Below are 20,432 nucleotides of genomic sequence, written 5' to 3'. Positions count from 1 at the left end.
TTCGGCTTGCAAAGGTTAGTGGCAGGAGGGGAATCAGTAGAGAAGGATGAATTGACAAGGGAGTCGTGTAGGGAGTGATCCCTGCGGAAAGCAGAAAGTGGGGTGGGGGAGATGTGCTTGGTGATGGGATCCCATTGGAAGTTTCGGAGAGTTATGTGCTGGACGCGGAGGCTGGTGGGGTGGTAGGTGAGGACAAGAGAAGCCTTATATTTGGTAGAGTAGTGGGAGGATGGGATAAGAACAGACATGCGTGAAATGGAAGAGATGTGGTTGTGGGCAGCGTTGATGGTGGTGGAAGGGAAGCCCCTTTTTTGAAAAAGAAGGAAATCTCCTTCGTTCTAGAATGAAAAGCCTCGTCCTGAGATCATATGCAGTAGAGGCTGAGGAATTGAGAAAAGTGGATGGCATTTTTACAAGTAGTAGGGTGGGACGAAGTGTAGTCTAGGTAGCTGTGAGAGTCCGTGGGTTTGAAATAGCCATCGGTGAATAAGCTGTCTCCAGAAATAAAGACAGTGAGATAGAGAAAGGGAAGGGAGGTGTTGGAAATGGACCAGGTGAATTTGAGGGCTGGGTGGAAGTTGGAGGCAAAGTGAATGAAGTCGATGAGTTCAGCACTGGTGCAGGAAGCAGCACCAATGCAGTCATCGATGTAGCGTAGGAAAAGGGGATGCATTTAAGATGAGAGGAGGTAATTGCTTAGGAGATGTGAGGGGCATGTGTGTGAAGTGTGGTGTGTGCTTGGAATGCAATGCTTGAGGTGGTGGTGATACCTTCAGGGCTTTGAAGAGACATACAGATAGAATGTGAGGAAAATGGAAGGACATGATCAGAAGAGATTAGTTAGGCTAGCCATTTGTTTACTAATTCAATTGACTGTGGGTCAAAGTGCCCGTTCCTGTGCTGAACTGCTCCATGTTCTGTGATTACTCTAAGTTGTAAACTGGGTTTTATGTTTATGTTTGCCCGTGGTGGCATCAGTTCTTATGCAATGTTGATTAAATGCCAAATGTCAAATTGCAGAACCATCGTCCAACCAACATCATGTGATGAACTGTGACAGAAAGCATGCCATTTAGAAGCACAGTTGCAAATTTGCCCAGGAACAGAAGAGATCTGCAGTGGCTGAAAACCCAGAGCAACACACATGGAATGTTGTTGGAACTCAGCATTTCAGGTGGCATCTATTGAAATGAATTAACAGTTTATGTTTTGCGTCAAGACCATTCATCGGGACTGGAAAGGAAGAGAGAAGAAGCGAGAATAAGAAGATAGGAAGAGGGGAAGATGTACGAGCTGGCAGGTGATAAGTGAAGTCAGATGAATAGGTGGGGTAAGTGAAATGAAGTAAGAAGCTGGGAGGTGATAGGTGGAAGACAACAAGAGCTGATCAAGAATCTGATAGGTGAGGAGAGTGGACCATAATAGAAAGGAAAGGAGGAGGGGCACCAGATAGAGGTGGTGGGCAGGTGAAGAGAAGAGAGGAGTAAGAGGGGAGCCTGAATGGGGAATGGAAAAAGAACAAAGGCGGAGGGGGGAGAAGTTACAGAAAGTTAGAGAAATCAATGTTCATGCCATCAGATTGGAGGCTAGCCAGTCTCTGAATGTGCATTGCCTCACATCTATAGCATCTGTGTCTGTCTCCCAAGTAAATGCAGATTCAAAAAATCTATTTAAGATCTCCTCAATTCTTTCAGCACCACACATAGATAACCACTCTGTTCTTTCAGATGACCAATTTTGTCCTTTTGCTGTTAAGAGGATTCTCCTTCACCTTGTCTGCCAGAACAAACTCATGTCTTCTTTTATCATTCCTGATTTCCTTCTTTCATATTCCCTTGCAATTCTTATACTCATCAAGTACCTCATTTGTTTCTGCCTGCCTATACCTTCTTTTTCTTAACCAAGGCCTCAATAAGGTTCTTCGAACCTTTTATTCTTGACTTTTATTCTGACAGGAAGATATATATTCTGTACACTCAAAATTTTACTCCCACTTAACAAGTACATCTTTGTCAGAAAACAACCTGTCCCAATCAACACTTCCCAGATCCTTTCTGAGACCATCAATTAGGCTAGAGTCTCAACCCACGGATCAGACCTATCATTTTCATAGCTACCTTGAAACTAATGTCATTATGAGCATTGGATGCAAAGTGTTCCCCTTCACAAACTTTGGTCACCTGCCCTCTCTCATTCCCTGATGGGAGATCTGGTATTGCACTCTCTGTAGTTTTTGAGCTTCTACATACTGATTAATGAAATTGTCTTGAACGCATTTGACAAACTCATCCCCATCCTGCCCTTTTAAAGTATGAGAGTTCCAGTCAATATGTGAAAAATGAAAATCACCTACTATCACAACCTTATGTTTCTGTCCGTGTACCCTGTACAAGTTTGCTCCCCTAAATCCCACAGACTATTGGGTGTTCTTTAATATAGTTCCATTAATGTAGTCATATCATTCTTATATCTTCTACCTGTTAAGCCTCACTAGATGAGCTCTCCAATCTGTCCTGACTGAGCACTGCTGTGACATTTTCCCTGACTCATAATGTCAACCCTCCCCTTTAATCCTTCCCGCTCTATCATGGCTAATATAACGGAACCCCAGTCTTGCCCCTGCTGCAAGCAAGTCTCACTAAAGGCCACGGTGTCATAAGTCCACATGCTGATTTATGCATTAAGCTCATCAGCCTTTCCTACCATACTCCTTGCACTGAAATATACACAGCTCAGGACATGAGTCCCACCATGCTCGACCTCTCGATTCCTGACTTTGTCTGCAGGCTTAACAACGTGTAGATTTATGACTTGGAAAATGTTTGAGGAATGGACAACACTTTAGCTATTGTTTATTCTAGTTTCCTCTTACATTCCAAAGATGTACGGGTTAGGGTTACTGAGCTGTGGGCACACGATGTTGGTGCCGGAAGCCTGGCAACTCTTACGGGCTGTCCCCAGCACATTGCAAACAACAACACAAATAACGCATTTCACTGTATGTTTCGATGTACATGTGACAAATAAAGCTAATCTTTAACCTTTAACAGTCCCAGTCTTGATGGTTGGCCCATACAGGGCTGCCTAGCAAAATCCTTACTGATTTGATTTGACGTGTTTCACTGAATATTTCAGCATACATGTGAAAAAAATAAAGCTAATCTTCAATCTTTGGAAACTATTTCACATAATGCACAAAATAAAATGAAGTTCTTTGCTGAAGTTGCTTAGCCTGACACACATCTTGCTCCAGGTAGTATATTTCTTTGCAAAAACTTTATAAATGTCGCTCTGTGTTCTAGCAAGCAGCTAACAGCCGTGTTAAAGAAAAACAAGCAGACATTGTGAGTGGCAGGATCTTTTTCACTGCTAAGCCCATACCCTGGCAGATTGCTAAGAAGGAACTTCAATTCCCACATACGTTTGAATTAAGCATCAGCATGACGGATGTACTCAACCACCCTCTTACAAGAAGCAGAATAAAGGCTACCCTTTGTCACTGTATTCGACAGTTTCATATGTATTCTTCAGAAATCTTGGCTGGTAAATGACATGGAACAGTGTCTCCATGTGGCTTTGAAAACCAGTGGATCGACATCTCACGCCAGCCCATGATGTTGTCATATACAGGGACGTCCCTTTAGAACAGAGATGAAGAAGAATTTCTTTAGCCAGAGGGTGGTGAATCTGTGGAATTCATTGCCACAGGCGGCTGTGGAGACCAAGTCAGTGAGTATATCTAATGTGGAGGTTGTTAGTGTTCTTACTTAGTCAGCGTTTCAAAGGTTACTGGGAGAAGGCAGGAGAATGGGGTTGAGAGGGATAATAAATCGCCCAGGATGGAATGCCAGAGCAGTCTCAATGGGCCAAATGGCCTAATTGTGCTCCTATCCCTTATTGTCTTATATATTTCTCTGTGCTAACAAAGCCTATTGAATGAGTCAAACGTGAATTTTCTTTTTGACTGTTTCCTTTAATAATTAAATCTAATTAATTTTGCAGAACACCAACAAAGATGACAAAAATCATTCCTGGCAGAATCAAATATCCTCAAAAATTCATGATCTAACTACATCCAGTTTATCCAACTCCTTGGAAGGCAACAAGTAGTCACTGTTTTGTTGTACGCTTGTTGCTATTGATCGGGGAAGTATTTCAAGGTTAGATTCCTCCTAATTCAGAGATTGAGACCATACGACATAGGAGCAGAATTAGGCCATTTGGCCCATCAAGCCTGCTTCACCATTCAATCATAGCTGATCCTTTTTGTCCCTTCTCCACCCCATTCCCCGGCCTTTTCCCCGTAACCTTTGATGCCTTGTCCAATCAATAACCTATCAAGCTCTGCCTTAAATACATGTGGTAAAAAATTCCACAAATTCACCACCCTCTGGCTAAAGAAATTTCTCTGCATCTCTGTTTTAAATGAACGCACTTCTTTTCTGAGCCTGTACTTTCTTGTTTAAGACTGCCCCACCATAAAAAGAATCCTTTCCGCATCTACTCTGTCTAGGCCTTTCAATATTCAAAAGGTTTCAATGAGATCCCACCCCCTATCCTTCTAAAATTCAGTGAGTACAGACACAGAGCCATCAAATCTTCCTTGTATGATAAACTTTTAATTCCTGAAATTATCCTTGTAAATTTCCTCTGAACCCACTCCAATGCCAGCACGTCGTTTCTTAGATGAGAATCCAAAAACTGTTCACAATACTCAAGGTGAGGCTTCACCAGTGCCTTGTAAACCCTCAGCATCACGTCCCTGCTCTTGTATTCGAGACATCTTGAAATGAATGCTAACATTGCATTTGCCTTCCTCACCACTGCCTCAACCTGCAAGTTACACTTTAGTGTGCTCTGCACAAGGACTCCCAAGTCCCTTTCCATCTCAGAGTTTTTGGATTTTCACCCTGTTTAGAAAATTGTCCGCACATTTATTTCTACAACCAATGTTGCATTTTCCAACATTATATTTCATTTGCCACTTTTTTGCCCATTATCATAATCTGTCTAATTCCTTCTGCAGCCTTCTTGTTTCCTCAACACTACCTGCCCCTCCACCAATCTTTGTATCATCTGAAAACCTGACAACAAAGCCAACTATTCCATTATCTAAATAATTGATATATAGCATAAAAAGAAGTGGTCCCAACACCGACTCCTGCGGAGTCACTGGCAGCCAATCAGAAAAGGATCCTTTTATTCCCACTTGCTGCCTCCTACCAATCAATCAATGCTCTAACCATGCCAGTAACTTTTTGTAATACCATTGGACCCTTAACTTGGTAAGCAGCCTCATGTATGGCACCTTGTCAAAGGCCTTTTGAAAATCCAAATAGACAACATCCATTGCATCCCCTTTATCTATCGCACATGTAATCTCCTCAAAGAATTCCAAATGATTCATCAGGCAAGATTTTCCCTTAAGGAAACTATGCTGACATTGTCCTATTTTGTCCTGTGTCACCAAGTATTCCATAACCTCATTCTTAACAATTGACTCCAACATCTTCCAAACAACTGAGGGTAGGCTAACTTGTTTATAATTTTCTTTCTGCTGCCTTTCTTAAAGAATGGAATGACATTTGCAATTTTCTAGTCCTCTGGCACCATGCTAGAGTCCAATGATTTTTGAAGTACCATTACTAACATTTCCACACTCTCTACCACTACCTCTTCCAGAACCCTAGGGTGCAGTTCATCTGGTCCATGTGATTTTTGTACCCTTATGTCTTTCAGCTTTTTGAGCATCTTTTCCCTTGTAATAGTAACTGCACCCACTTCTCTTCCCTCACACCTTCGAACATCTGGCACACTGCGAGTGTCTTCCACAGTGAAGAATACTCATTTAGTTCTTCTTCCATCTTCTTGACCCCCGTTATTATTTCTCCGGCCTCAATTTTTTGCAGTCCTATATCCACTCTTGTCTGTCTTTTATTTTTTACATACTTGTAAAAGCTTTTACTGTTCACTTTAATATTGTTTGCTAGCCTGCTTTCATATTTCACCTTTACTTAAAATTCATCACAATAGTAAGCACCTCTTTTCAATTCCTCATTTGAGATAACAATAACAGCTTTTTTGTCTCTAGATACATGAGATACGTATTTGCTAGTGTAATGCTCCTCTCTGCCACTTCAACAGCAGTTCCTTAAGATCCGGTGCACAGCATTGGGAGCAATACCCCAGGTAGTGCTGAGTTATAATGGTCTCAAAGGTTCTATATTTCTTATAACTTCAGCCCTGTCAACTGCAATGATTTGTGCAGTGGATCCCTTTGGTTTCTATTTTCCTGCAGAAGACAATCTGCAGGTGCCGGAAATCCAGAGTAACACACACAGAACGTAGGAGGAATTCCGCAGGTCAAGCCGCATCGATGTTTCAGGCTGAGACCCTTCTTCAGGACTCACCAGCTCCTGATCGACTGTTTATTTGTTTGCATAGATACTCTCTGACTTGCAGAGATCCTCCAGTATTTTGTAGGTGTTACTCTTCCATTTTCCTGCACTTTGTTTAAAATTATAAGGTTTAATCAAGATTATTGCTTTTAGTTCTTCTGTATGGATGAGCTCATTTGGCATTTCTGGCTGCTAAACCGTGTTATAAATTTACATGGACCTTGCTGCCATGCCAAACTGGAAGAATTCTCCAGCTTTCAGGAAAAGGCAAATGTCCAATGAACAATTTCCATGATCACTCTAGTCACGTTGATCTGAGTTATAGAGTTATAGAAAACTACAGCACAGAAACAGTCCCTTTGGCCCATCTACACTATGCTAAATTGTTATAATGCTTTGTCCCATTGGCCTGCACCCAGACCATAACCCTCCATAACCCTCCCATCCGTGTAGTTATCCAAATTTTTCTCAGATGTTAAAATTGAACCTGTATCCACCAGTTCTGCTGGCAGCAACTTCCACATTTGTTCTGCTCTCTGTGTAGATATATGTATTGATGCTCTTAAATCTGCCATATATGGTATTTACTCTTGAATCTGGATGTTAGCTGGCACAACTTTGGTGTTTCCATCACGGAACAGATTCTTCTCATACAATGTTCGTCTCAGAGACCGTCAAAGCTTCCCCATAGCATTTAAATTCCTGACACTTGTTTCAATAGGTACATTTAATGTCAGAGAAATGCATACAATATACTCCCTGAAATTCTTTTTCTTCACAACCATCCACGAAAACAGAGGAGTGCCCCAAAGAATGAATGACAGTTAAAACCCCAAAGCCCCCCCAGCTCCCCCTCCCATGCATAAGCAGCAGCAAAGCAATGATCACCCTCCCCCACCAACAGAAAAGCATCAGCACCTCCCACCAAGCACTCAAGCGAACAACAAAGCACCGATAAAGAGGCCGACCTGCAGTACCCCAAAGACTACTCGTTCACTCGGTATTTGACATACCACAGTCTCTCTCTCTCCCTAATAAAGGAAAAAGAGGTGTCTCCGTTTCACAGCGAGAGGGGAGACATAACAAAGCAACTCGCTGATTTATGGTGTTAAAAGTCTGTTGCGTCACTTTTTCCGAGCTCTGTGCCCAAAGAACTCAGGCCCCTGAGCACACAGCCAGGAGCCAGCTCGCTGCTTTCTCTCTTCATTGTACTCTCACAACACATCAGTCGGTGGCACCAGCCTTGAATCAGCCCATCTCCAGAGCCATGAAGATCTGGCACCCTGAAGGCTTGCTAGTCTTCTGGGCCGCGTCCTTGGCATATTGAAAAGTGGCCGGTCGTGAGACCCCGGGAGCGGGTCCCATTTCCACAAAGAACCGAGGTCAGCGTGTAACTCCAGGTCAGGGTCTTCAAAAGAACCCTGAAATGGAAAAATAGAGATATTAAAGATGGAAATAGAGCTGTTTCCAAAGATGCAAGCAAAGGAATTGCCGTTAGGTGCCATCATCCTCCTAAACTCCCCCCGCCTTGTGAGGTATCATTTCGCATTCTGTTCAGTTCTGTGTGTCTCATTATAGGAACACTGTGGAAGCTTTAGAGGGGGTGCAGATGAGATTTACCAGGATGCTGCCTGGATTAGCGAGCATGTCTTATGAGGAAAGGTTGAGCAAGCTAGGGCCTTTTTCCCTGGAGTGAAAGAGGATGAGAGGAATGAAAATCTATGTAGGAGGGTTGTATTGAGAGCATCCTGAGCAGCTGCATCACTGCCTGGTTTGGAAATTGCACCATCTCGGATCGCAAGACCCTGCAGCGGATAGTGAGGACAGCTGAGATCATCGGGGTCTCTCTTTCCGCCATTACAGACATCTACACTACACGCTGCATCAGCAAAGCAAACAGCATTATGAAGAACCCCACGCACCCCACATACAAACTCTTCTCCCTCCTGCCGTCTGGGAAAAGGCTCCGAAGCATTCAGGCTCTTATGACCAGATTATGTAACAGTTTCTTCTACCAAGCTATCAGACTCCTCAATACCCAGAGCCTGGACTGACACCTTACTGCCCTATTGTCCTGTTTATTATTTATGGTAATGCCTGCACTGTTTTGTGCACTTGATGCAGTCCTGGGTAGGTCTGTAGTCTAGTGTAGTTTTTTACTGTGTTGGTTTTTACGTAGTTCTGTCTAGTTTTTGTACTGTGTCATGTAACACCATGGTCGTGAAAAACATTGTCTCATTTTTACTATGTATTGTACCAGCAGTTATTGTCGAAATGACAATAAAAAGTGACTTGACTTGACTTGTCTTGAATCCACCATGAGCACGAGCCTCCCCATGACTGAAGACATTTTAGTAAGGCTGTATCTTAATAATCCGGCACCCATCATGATGGACATACGGCTCCAAGGACATGCATTACTACTAACAGAGAGGAGATACAGGATCTGAGGACACATATTTTATCAACAGTTTAGGAACAGCATCAGATGTCTGAATGGACAATAACCCTATGAGCACTACCTCACTATTTTGCTCTCTTTGCACTATGTAATTATTTATATTTTGTTTTTGTAACCTCTAGTAATTTAAATTTGGATGTTGGGGTGGAGATACATCTCTAACAAAGGAGGTGTAAAGGACTCTGCTGGCCTGCAGGTCTCCCTTGGGCAAGGTGTAGAACCTGCTTAACTACATCCACCCCCGATCAGGGTCACGTGAAGCTATGTATGGCCATATGAGCAGCCGGTGCATATCAGTCCTGGTTAAGCGATGACTGACTCCAGGCAGACAATCTCTGAAGAGTATTGATAATGACTGTAGTCACCCATCTTGTAAAGACACTCCCCTGAAAAAGGCATTGGCAAACCAACTTTGTTGAAAAATTTGCCAAAACAATCATGATCATGCAGACAGAAAAGAATAAGAACAACGGTGTGATAGATTAAAGGCAGATGGAAGACCATGATCGCCTGTGTCATATGACAAGACACATAATGATGATGATGATGAGTAATTTTTTATGTATTGCATTGTACTGCTGCTGCAGAGCACCAAATTGTGTGACATATGTTGTGATAGTAAACCTGATTCAGGTTTTGGTGATATTGTTGATCTAGAACTGGTGATATTGCTGACAAATGCACAATGAGATCTGTATTGTTTCTTCAGTGAGCTGAAAATTAATGTTTTAGCTGCTCCTACCTGAAGCAAATCAATATAGGTCACCCATCTTGCTCATTTCATCCTCATGCTAATAAAGTTAGGCACCAAAATCTAAACACAAGAGATTCTGCAGGGGCTGGAAGTCCAGAGCAACACACAGAATGCTGGAAGAACACAGACTCCTTCTTCCCCAGCCCTTTAGCTTTTCAACTATCACCTCCAAGTTCCTTACTTCATCTCTCCTCCACACACTGTCTTCACTAAGCACCTTCTAGCACGTACCACCTTTTTATTCTGTCGTCCTTCCCTGCCTTCTCAGTCTGATGAAGAGTCTCGACCCAAAACATCGACTGTGTATTCCTCTCTGTAGATACTGTCCGACCTGTTGAGTTCTTCCAGCATTTTGTGTGTGTTGCCACATCTTGACCTTCTCACATGCCAACAGGGGAATCCCCGTTGGAAACTCAAGCTGCCGCATGAAGCAATTTCAAATAAAAAAAGAAACTGCTGGCGTCAGAAATCTAAATAGGCACTTCACTCAGAGGGTAGTGCATGTGTGAAACAAGCTGCCAGCGGAAGTTGTGGATTCGATTGCATAGTTTAGACCATAAGACCATAAAACAGAGGAGCAGAATTAGGCTATTTGGCCCATCAGGTCCACTTTGCCATTTCACCATGGCTGATCTATTTCCCACTCAGCTCCAATCTCCTGCCTTCTCCTTGTATCCCTTCATGCCCCGACTAATCAAGAATCTATCAATTTCTGCCTTAAATATACTCAATAACTTGGCCTCCACAGCTGACTGTGTCAGCGAATCCCACAGATTTACCATCCTTTGGCTAAAGATATTCTTGCTCATCTCCATTCTAAATGGACATCCCTCTATTCTGAGGCTATGTCAGCGGGTGTTAGATTCCCCCACCATAGGGAACATTCTCTCCACAACCACTCTATCAAGGCCTTTGAACATTCAATAGTTTTCAATGAGATCTCCCCTTCATTCTTCTGAATTCCAGTGAGTACAGGCCCATAGCCATCAAACGCTTTTCATATGACAAACCTTTCAATCCCAGAATCATTTTTGTGAACCTCCTTTGAAGTTTCTCCAATGTCAACATATCCTTTCTTAGATAAGGAGCCCAAGACTGTTCACAATACTCCAAGTGAGGCCTCATCAGTCTTTATAAAGCCTCAACATTACATCCTTGTTTGTATCTTCTAGTCTTCTCAAAATGAATGCTCATTTTACATTTGCAGTTTAAGAGAAGTTTGGACATGTACATGGATGGTAGGGGTATAGAGGGCTATGGTTCAGGTGCAGATCGATGGGACTAGGCAGAATAACAGTTTGACATGGACTAGATGGGCCAAAGGGTTTCTGTGATCTTGTGCTCTATGACTGTTTGTTGTCTGACCTTGGGAGATTTTCCAACAGTTTTTTTAAAAATTTCTGCTGTGATGTGACTGAATTTATGGAAGACAGAAATGGCCTAAGTGCCAACCTGTCTGTTATTAATCTGAACCACTTTGTTTCTCCCTGCACAGATACTGCCGGTCTTGCTGAATATTTTAAATAGGTGTGCATTTTTATTTCAGGTTTCCAGGATCACATTTCTTTTTGTTAAGTTAGTTTACATCTGCCTGAAGACTGTTTAGCTGAACGAGATGTGATTTTATTTAAACATAAAACTAGAAGACACGGTTACAGATTTAGATCATTCAGCCCATCAAGTCTGCTCCACCATTTTATCATGGCTGATTTGTTATCCCTCTCAACCCATCCTCCTTCCTTCTCCCCATAAAATCTAACTCCCTGACTAATCAGGAACCTATGAAACTCTGCTTTAAATATAATCAATGACTTGTCCAAGTTAATGAATTTCACAGGTTCATTACTCACTGGCAAAAGAAATTCCTTCTCATCTCTTTTCTAAAGGGGCATCTTACTATTTTGAGGCAGTGCCCTCCGTTCTTAGACACAACCACTATAGGTAACATCCTCTCCACATCCACTTCATCTCAGGTTTTCAATATTAAATAGGTTTCAATGAGATCCCCCCTCATTCTTCTAAACTTCAGCGATTACAGGCCCAGAGACATCAAATACTCTTCATATGTTAACCCTTTCACTCCACAAATCATTCTTGTGAACCTCCTCTAGACAGGTGAAGATTTCAGGATTATCTGATAGGGCTGACGGAGCAGGAAGACATAATCTGCGTGAGGGTATAGAAGTGAGGTGCACAAACTCAGGAGGACAACTTACTCACCTTGTGAGATTATTATCTCTATCTTTGATATTTTTCTACCACACATCAGCAGAAATTCAGCCAGCACTCTGGCTGTGTGTATGTGAATGTGTTTGCTCATGGCAGTTGCTCAACCCTGCCAGGGTTACAGCAAAATCAGAATCAGGTTTAATATCACCAGCCTACAGTACGTCGTGAAATTAGTTAACTTAGCGGCAACAGAACATTGCAATACATGATACATAAAGAAAATAATAAATGAATTACAGTAAGTATATATTTATATGTATATGTATATTAAAAGGCTGTAATTGATTTTCTGATTTATTTATTATTTTTTTCTCTCTGCTAGATTATGTATTACATTGAACTGCTGCTGCTAAGTTAACAAATTTCATGGCACATGATTGTGATAATAAACCTGATTCTGATTCTGAAAATGTTAATTTTTAAAATACTAGTGCTAAAATAGAAATAATAAACAAAGCGAGGTAGTGTTCACGGGTTCAATGTCCATTTAGGAATCGAATGGCAGAGGGGAAGAATCTGTTCCCGAGTCACTGTCTGTGTACCTTCAGGCTTCTGTACCTCCTACCTGATGGTAGCAATTACAGAAGGCATGTCTTGGGTAATGGGGGTCCTTAATAATGGATACTGCCCTTCTAATGCATTGTTCCTTGAAGATGTCTTGGATACTATGGAGGCTAGTGCCCGTGATGGAGCTGACTAAGTTTACACGTTTCTGTAGCTTCTTTCAGTCTTGTGCATTAGCCACTCCCCCCCATTCCCATATCAGATGGTGAGGCAGCCTGTTAGAATGCTCTCTTCGTACCTCTGTAGAAGTTTTCAAGCATCATAGATTCATCCTTTGTAGAAACCTAGATAAATAAGTAACTGAAGTAGATGCTCATATTCAGTAGATATTATTGTCTGAAAACATAATTCAAATTCAGATGAATTTATTTATTGTGTGTACATTGAAACAAACAGTGACATCCAGCATTTGTGTTAACAACCAACACAATCCATGGATGTGCTGGGGGCAGCCCACAAGTGTTGCCACACATTCTGGTACCAATAAAGCATGCTCACAATATTCAGCAAAACAACTTAAGCAACAACAAAGCAAAATAACGACTGCAAAGCAAGACCATTACCTCCCATCCCCTCACACACACAGTCAGTCCAGTTTTCTAACTTACAGTTCCTGGGCTGCACTCACAGATTTGCAGACATCAGACCTCCAAATTCCAGACTCGGCAGCCCAGGGGTTTTAGCCATCAGGCCTCAGTTTCCAGACTCACTGACTTAGGTCTTAAACCTTCAGTATTCAAGCTTCGGTACCAACTCCAGGACTCACTGACCACAGCACTTGAAGATAATTCATACACACTTCTCAATCTTGTCTGATAATACTTTGCTTGGATCTAGACCCTGGATCACACAATTGTCAATTGCCAGTAATTCCATAATCTACCTGTTAACAAAAGCATAAAGCTTTAAGGCATAGGAGCAGAATTAAATTTCCCTCCCTTCTTAAAGTGTGGGGTGATATTTGCAATTTTCTGAAGACCTGACCCATTAGAGATTCTGGTTTTTATTCTTTGTATATACCTCACTTTTATTCTTTATATATTGAAAAAAATCTTTTGGCATCCTCTTTGATACTTTTGGTTAGATTTCCTTCATATTTCATCTTTTTCTCTCCTTTTTAATTGCCTTCTGTTGGTTTTTAAAAGCTTTCAAATCTTCTGACCTCCTACTAATTTTTGCTTTATTATATGCCCTCTCTTTTGCTTTTATGCTGCCTTTGTTTTCCCTTGTCAGCTACAGTTGCCTCGTCCTACCTTTAGAACACTTCTTCATCTTTGGGATACATCCTTCCTCTGCCTTCTGAACTTCCTGCAGAAACATCAGCCTTTGCTGTTCTGCTGTCATTTCTGCTAGTGTCTACTCCAGTCAACTTTGGCCAGTTCCTCTCTTCTGCCTCTGCAATACTGATACATCTGACTTTATCTTCTCCTTGTCAAACTGCAGGGAGAATCCAATAGCTCAAAGGTTCAATTTAATATCAGAGAATATATACAATATGCAACCAGAAATTCGTGTTCTTCATAGACATCCACAAAAACAGAAGAGTGCCCCAAATAATGAATGAAAGTAAAATTGTTAGAGCCCCAGAGCCCCTGATTACCTTCTCCCAAGCAAACACAGGCAGCAGCACCATAATGACCATCCCCCTCCCCCCACTTCTTTCATCAGCAGCAGCCTTCACCCACTAAGTAAGCAATAGCAAAGCCCCCAAGGGATACTGTGATCTGCAGTACAACAAGAACTAATCATTCAATTTGACATGTCACAGGCTCTCTGTCCCTAGTAATGGTGTCTATAGTAATGGTGCCCTAGAGAGGTGTCAAACCTTATCCACCGTGTAAAGGGAGCCCAGCAAAGACATCAACTCGCTGATTATGGTGTTAAAGCCTGCCGGGTTACTTTTTTCTCTAGTTCTACGACTCGAGAATCGGCAACAAACTCTCCCTCACCAATGAGAGAGAGGGAGGGAGAGTGCGTGCAATCTGCCGAGTTCAGAGCTCCCGGCAGCCATACCCCTTGTTCCATTTTCTCCACCGGCACCGGCATCGAATCATCTCATCCCCAGGGCCATGGAACCTCAGAACCCCAAAGGCACATCTGTTGTCTCGGCCACCACCTGGTGATATCGGAAAATGACCCATTGTGTGCCCCCTGGAGCAGGTCCCAACCCCGCAAACAACAGAAGTTTGAGTGTAGCTCTACGTCAGGGTCTTTGACAGAATCCTATTCACCCTGAAAAAGAAAAGGGAAAAGAGAGACATTAAAAGCAGAAATTAAGCTGTTTCTGTTCTGAGCTCGAAGGAGCTCGAAGGAGCTCGAATTTTAACATATTATGATCACTACCTTCCAAGGGTTCTTTTACCTAAAGCTCCCTAATCAAATCTGGTTCATTACACAACACCCAATCCAGAATTGCCTTTCCCCTAGTGGGCTCAACCACAAGCTTCCATTAAAAGCCATCTTGTAAGCATTCTATTAATTCCCTGTCTTGGGATCCAGCACAAACCTGATTTTCCCAATCTACCTGCATATTGAAATCCCCCTGTGACTATTGTAACATTGCTCTTATTATGTCCCTTTTCTATTTCCCTTTGAAATTTATATCCCACCTCCTGTCTTTTGTTCAGGTCCTGCATTAACTCCAGTAAGGGTCTTTTTACCACTGCAGTTTCTTCACTCCAATCCTACGCCACATCTTCTAATTTCTGCAGTGTTTTCTGTAGATATGCCATGGACAGCATTCTAACTGGTTGCATAAACTAATTAAGTAATGCAAAATGAGAGCAAAAAATAGTGAGGTAGTGTTCGTGGGTTCATTGTCTGTTCAGAGATCTGATGGCAGAGAGGAAGCAAATGTTCCCAAAATGTCCATTGTGTGTCTTCAGGCTCCTGTACCTCCTGCTCAATGGTAACAATGAAAAGAGGGCATGTCCTGGGTGATGGAGGTCCTTAATCATGGATGCTCCTGTCTGAGTCATCGCCTTATGAAGATCTCCTCAATGCTGAGTAGTCTAGTGCTCATGTTGAAGCAGGCTGAGCTTAAACTCTCTGCAACTTTTTCTGATCCTGTGTAGTGGCCCCTCCATACCAGATATTCAGAAAACTCTCCATGGTACATCTGTAGAAATTTTGCTTTTCTTTGGTGATGTACCAAATTTCCTCAAACTCCTTAAAACTCCTCAGAATCGCCTTAAACTGATATTGTAGGATTTCCTTGTACTTTATGACTTGACTCTATTTGGAGGTTGAGCAACTCTCTTTCCCATCAATCCCAGCCCAAGGAGATTTGCCTCCGCTTTAAACTCCACTATCTATTTCCTTCAGCCCCCGACAGATGATGATAAACAGTTTGATTTATTTATCTCCTCCTTAGGCACCCTCCTGGTGTTCTCACACATAGCAGACTGGTTTCTTAAGGCTTACATGCCAAATCACCGTGCGCAGAATACTCACACTTCCCACGACAACCTTCCCACCAGAGTTACCATTCCAACTAGCAATTCCATTTGTAAATTGAGGAATTATTGTATTTAAAAACACTGTACCACATTGCCAATTAATTAAAAATATAAAATACAGTAAAATACTGAAAATTTAATTGAAACTTGTTATATTTATATTTTCTCCACTTCTCCACTTTCTGTAAGGATTGCTCCTTCTGTGATTCCCTGCTCCACTCGTTCCTCCCTACTCATCTACCTCCTGGCACTTACTCCTTCAAGTGGAACAAGTGATACACCTACTCGTTCATCTCCTCCCTCACTTCCCTTCAGGGCCACAAACAGTCCTTCCAGGTGATCCAACACTTTGCCTGTGGGTCTGTTGGAGTCATCTATTGTATCCATTGTATTTTTGTATTAAACAATTCTTTTACTAAAAAATACTAGTTACATTTTAGATTTAGTTAATGTGATCTCTCAAGTTGAGTATGATGATCTCCTAAGACCATCAGACACGGGAGCAGAATTAGGTAATTTGGGCCATCGAGTCTTCTCTGCCATTTAATCTTGTCTGATCCACTTCCCTCTCAGCCCCATTCTCCTGCCTTCTCCCGGTATCCCTTCATGCCTTGGACTAATCTAGAACCTGTCATCCTCTGCCTTAAATATACCCAAATGACTTGGCCTCAACAGCTGCATGTACAAACGAATTCCACAGATTCACCCCTCTCTGGCTAAAGAAATTCCTCCTCATCTCTGTTTAAAGTGGACATCCCTCTATTCTGAAGCTGTGTATTCTGATCCTAGACTTCCCCACCACAGGAAACATCCCCTCCACCTCCACTCTACTGAGGCCTTTGGATATTTGGTATGTTTCATTGAGATCCCTTCTCATTCTTCTGAATTCCGATGAGTAAAGGCCCAGAGCCATCAACCGCTCCTCATATGATAAGCTTTTCAATCCTGGAATTATTTTTGTGAATCTCCTTTGAACGTTCTCCTAAGGGCTTTGTCAGTTGGTGGGTTCTCAGGTGGCTGTAGAGGCCAATCCCGGATGCACATATTCCAGTGCAGTGTGGGCGAGAGTAAGTGGTGGCTGTGGTTAGTGGTGTTTTGGTTGTTCAGTCTCTCCTTTCGCAGCTAATACTTAAGGATATTCGGGAAATCATGACCTCGGACCAGTAAACATGTAAAAGTATTGGAATATAATGAATTTTTTGTTCTAACAGAAGACCATGCGGCAAATTTTCTGACTCTGTTTACATCAGGCAGTTAAATTTAAGTGTTGGGTGCAATCTTATCTGCACGTGATATTTATAAGTTCTAAGCAACACGCAAAAGCGTTAAGAAACACACTTAAGGGTTTTAATGAACTTTACTTTTTCCCTTGGCAATTAACAGACTTTTATTATCAGCATACTGGACACTTACTAAAGTCTGTTTTCACCAGCGTAAGTTTCATTATCACTTCTAATTGCGGCACACATTTCTATTACCTCTTAACCATTAATGGTTCTCTGTTCTCCAATTTCATTTACAAGGGGCACAGAAACACTTAGAGCACAGTAGGAGAAAGCTAAAGTCAAAAATAAACATGTTCATTTACATTCATTCAGAAAATGCAAAGCAAGAACTTTAGCAGATTAGGCCATCAGAGCATGAATAGGTTACATAAAATTAAGATTGATTTATTCTTTAATAGGTTTTGTAGCTTTATTATTTGGGAAATTATAAAAGGACCATTTAATTTATTTGACTGAGCCCTGCTCACCCTAAGAGACCTGAAAGTATTGCACATAATAATACCAACAAAATGTTGGAGGAACTCGGCAGGTGAGGCGGCATCCATGGAAATAAATTAACTGTGAATGTTTCATGCCGAGGCTCTTCTTCAGGACAAGGAAGGGAAGGGGAAGATCCCAGAATAAGAAGGTGGGGGGGGGAGGGGTAGGAGGAAAAGCCAGGTGGGTAGGGGAAGGGGCAGGAGGTAAGAGGCTGGAGGTGATAGGTGAAAAAGGCAAAAGGGTAAAGAAGAAGGAATCTGATAGGAGAGGAGAATGGGCCATGGGAGAAAGGGAAGGAGGAGGGGCACCAGGGGGAGGTAGGCGGGAGAGCAGAAGAGGTGAGAGGCCAGAGTGGGGAAATGAAGAAGAGGGAAGGGGGAGGGGAAAATATTACCATGTTTCCGCCATCAGATTGGATGCTATCTAGATGGAATGTGAGGGTTTGCTCCACCAACCTGAGAGAGGCCTCATCATGAGAGGAGGCCATGAACTGATATATCGGAACAGGAAAGGGGATAGGAATTGAAATGGTTTGTCACTGGGAAATTCCACTTTTTGCAGATGGAGCTGAGGTTGCTTGACAAAGCAACCTCCAAATAAAGTATTTGGATAGACTTGGACTGCTGAAGGATAGTCAGCATAGCTTCATGTGTGGTAGCTCATGTTGAACAAATCTTATAGAATGTCTTGAGGAAGTTACCAGGAAAGTGGATGAAGGCAAGGCAGTGGGATATTGTCTACATAGACTTTAGTAAGACATTTGACAAGGTCCTGCATGGGAGGCTGGTCAAGAAGGTTCCTTCTGTTGCTCTGCATTCAGGATGAGGTCCTAAACTGGATTCGACATTGGCTTTGTGCGAGAAGCCAGAGAGTGGTAGTAGAGGGTTGCCTCTCTGACTGGAGACCTGTGACTAGTGCTGGGTCCTTTGCTGTTTGTCATCTATATTAATGATCTGGATGATGATGTGATTAACTGGATCAGCAAATTTGCAGATGACACCAAGATTGAGGGTGTAGTGGACAGTGAGGAAGGCTGTCATGGCTTGCAGAGAGATCTGCATCAGCTGGAAAAATGGGCTGGAAAATGGCAGATGGAATTTAATGTAGACAAATTTAAGGTTTTGCACTTTGGTAGGACCAACCAGGGTAGGTCTTACACTGTGAACGGCAGGGCACTGAGCAGTGGGATAGAACAAAGGGATCTGGGAATACAGGTCCATAATTCACTGAAAATGGTGTCACGGGTAGATAAAGTCATAAAGAATGCTTTTGGTACATCGGTCATCAAAAATCAAAGTATTGATTACAGGATGCAAACACGAGAAAATCTGCAGATGCTGGAAATTCAAGCAACACACACAAAATGCAGGTGGAACGCAGCAGGTCAGGCAGCATCTATAGGAAGAAGCACAGTCGATGTTTCAGGCTGAGACCTTTCGAAGGGTCCACCAGCATTTTGTGTGTGTTGTTCTGATGCTATGTTGAGGCTGTATAAGACATTGGTGAGGCCTAATTTGGAGTATTGTATGAAGTATTTGTCACCTACCTACAGGAAAGATGGGAAGAAGGTTGAAAGAGTGCAGAAAAAAATTACAAGAATGTTGCTGGGTCTGGAGGGCCTGAGTTATAAGGAAAGATTGAATAGGTTGGGTCTTTAGAACATAGGAGATTGAAAGTAGATTTGATAGAGGTATACAAAATTATGAGGGGTATAGATAGGGTAAATCCAAGCAGTCTTTTTCCACTGAGGTTGGGTGGGACTACAACCAAAGGTCATGGGTTAATGGTGAAAGGTAAAAAGTTAAGGGTGAACAGGAAGGGAAACTTCTTCACCCAGAGGGTCATGAGAGCGTGGAATGAGCTACTCGCACAAGTGGTGCATGCGAGCTCAATTTCAACTTTCAAGAGAAGTTTGGGTAGGTACATGAACGATAGGAGTATAGAAGGCCATGGTCTCAGTGCAGTTTGATGGGAGTAGGCAGTTTAAGTGGTTTCAGCGTGGACTCAATGGGCAAAGAGCCTGTTTTTGTGCTGTGCTCTCTCTGACACTATGAAAGCGGTCTTCCAATATATGTTGGGGGGAGCATAAAATAGTACAGCACAGGAACAGGTCCCCCTCCCAGCCTCTAGCATGTACCTATTACACAGGGAAGAAAAACATAAAATATTCCTACACACAATTCTGTACTGCAGAAAGGTCTCAGCCCGAAACGGCAACTGTTTATTCCACTTTATAAATGCTGCCTGACTTGCTGAGCTCTTCCAGCATTTTGTAAGTATTGCCCAAAATATTCCTACATACTCGAGTTATATATAATCAAGAATAAAGATACTTGCCAGTTATTTGGTTATTGAATACAAAATGTTGTTTATGTTAACTGCTTCTGTTTGCAATTCCTTAAATTAAAATTCTGTCTTCATCAGTGAAACCATCCACTCTCCCCTCAGTTCTGAAGAAAGGTTGTTGACCCAAAACATTGATGAGTTTCGCTTTCCTCAGATGCTGCTTGACAAGCTGAGTTCTTCTATTATTTCTGTTCTTTTCAGTTCCCAATTTCACTACAGTATTTACATTTTTACTTATTCTGTATTTATTACCTTGGACGCAACCTGAAAAAGTAGAGATCATTCTGCTTAATAAATAAGTAAGACTATAAAGACCATTCCTGGGTAACAAGCAGGTTCAAATTTTACAGATATCCACAAGTCTATTTCTTTCTCTAATAAGTAAATACACAAAATCTATTAACATTGTAACTGCACCTCCACAATACCGTAGAGAATGATTTTCAAAGCATATAG

The sequence above is a fragment of the Hemitrygon akajei genome, chromosome 2 (assembly GCF_048418815.1).
Source record: "Hemitrygon akajei chromosome 2, sHemAka1.3, whole genome shotgun sequence".
Taxonomy (NCBI): Eukaryota; Metazoa; Chordata; class Chondrichthyes; order Myliobatiformes; family Dasyatidae; genus Hemitrygon; species Hemitrygon akajei.
This window is presented reverse-complemented; position numbering follows the sequence as displayed.